Raw genomic sequence first — 1,938 nt, forward strand, 5'->3', positions numbered from 1 at the left:
AGATTCATATGGAAGCACAAAAGACCTCGGATAGCCAAAGCAACCCTGAGCACTAAGAGCAATGCTGGGGGGATTACTGTACCAGACTTAAAACTGTATTACAGAGCTATAGTCATAAAAACAATATGGTATTGGCACAAAAATAGACCCATAGATCAATGGAACACAATTAAAGACCCAAATATAAGTAATATGATTTTAACCACCTGATATTTGGCAAAGGGGCCAAGAATATTCACTGGAGGAAAGACATCATGTTCAGCAAATGGTGCTGGCAAAACTGGATCTCCATCTGTAGAAGAATGAAACTAAACCCCTATCTTTCACCCTGCACAAAATTCAATCCTAAATGGATCAAAGACCTCAATGTGAAGCCTGAAACTCTGAAATTATTAGAAGAAAACGTTGGGAAAATCTACAAGATAGAGGTGTAGGAAAGGATTTTCTAAACCGGACATCAATTGCTCAGGAAACAAGTGCAAGAATTAACAAATGGGACCACATTAAACTAAAAAGCTTTTGTACATTAAAGGAGGCAACCAAGGAAGCGATCAGAAAACCCACAGAATGGGAGAAAATCTTCACCAGCAACATATCTGGTAGAGGGTTAATAACCAGAATATATAATGAACTCAAAAAAACAGACAACCAAGACAAGAAGCAACCCAATTAAAAGATGGGCTAAGGAGCTGAACAGAGAGTTCTCAAAAGAAGTAAAAATGGCTACGAAACATCTTAAAAGATGTTCAACATCACTAATAATTAGGGAAATGCAAATTAAAACCACTTTAAGATTTCACCTTACCCCAGTCAGACTGGCTAAGATCAAGAAAACAAATGATACCAAATGTTGGAGAGGGTGTGGGGAAAGGGGAACACTCATCTACTGCTGGTGGGGCTGCAAACTGGTTCTACCCCTATGGAAAGCAGCCTGAAGAAACCTTTAAAAAACTACAAATGAACCTACCATTTGACCCAGTTATACCACTCCTTGGCATATACCCAAAGAACTCATCCTATTGCAGAGACACGTGTACATCCATGTTTGTTGCTGCTCTTTTCACAATAGCTAAGAGATGGACGCAACCTAAGTGTCCCTCAATTGATGAGTGGATAATGAAAATGTGGTTCATTTATACGATGGAGTTTTACTCTGCAGTAAAGAAAGATGAAATCATGAAATTTGCAGGTAAATGGATGGAACTAGAAACTGTTATACTAAGTGAAGTAACATAGACTCAGAAAAAAAATCGACATATGTCATGTTCTCCATGTGGATCCTAGAACCAGACTCTGATAAATAAGACAACCAGACATAACTACAGGAACCAGGATAATGGAAAGGAAACAGGGATGTAAAAGAAAATAAAGAACCTGAAAGAGAAGAACAGCAGGAAACAGGCCTTAATAAGGGACATATGGATAAAAATTGGGTTAGTTTAAGGGAGGTGGACAAGCCACCCCACCCGTGGGGCCTGTCAAATCTCTCTTTCGTCTCCCATCAGGAGACTAAAAAGGCAGCTGTGCCGCCAAGCCTCCCCACCCGTGGGGCCTGGCAGTCTTTCTCTTTTCTTCCTTAAAAGGCAGCTGTGCCACCAAGCCACCCCACCCGTGGGGCCTGGCCATCTCTTTTTCTCTTTTTCTCCTTCTAAAATAAACTTCCCTAATTGGTTTTGTTATCCTGCCCCCAGGGCACTGAAACCACAGCTAAAACCAGTTAGGTGAGAATTTAAATTAACTAGCCCCTGCAGAGCACTTGAAAGTTCAAGGTGGCTCACGCCGAACAAAAAATTTAAAAAGGCCATTTTTTTTTTTTCTGTAGACCTTAAAGTCTGCAGCCAGGCTTGTATCTGTAAGAGCGTTCCAATCCCCTGGTGTCAGACTGCTGCAGGGACATTAAGTGCTAGACGCTATTTTTCTTTTTATAATGGGTAATTT

Source organism: Nannospalax galili, unplaced genomic scaffold (genome assembly GCF_000622305.1).
Source record: "Nannospalax galili isolate Female #2095 unplaced genomic scaffold, S.galili_v1.0 scaffold747, whole genome shotgun sequence".
NCBI classification, from domain to species: Eukaryota; Metazoa; Chordata; class Mammalia; order Rodentia; family Spalacidae; genus Nannospalax; species Nannospalax galili.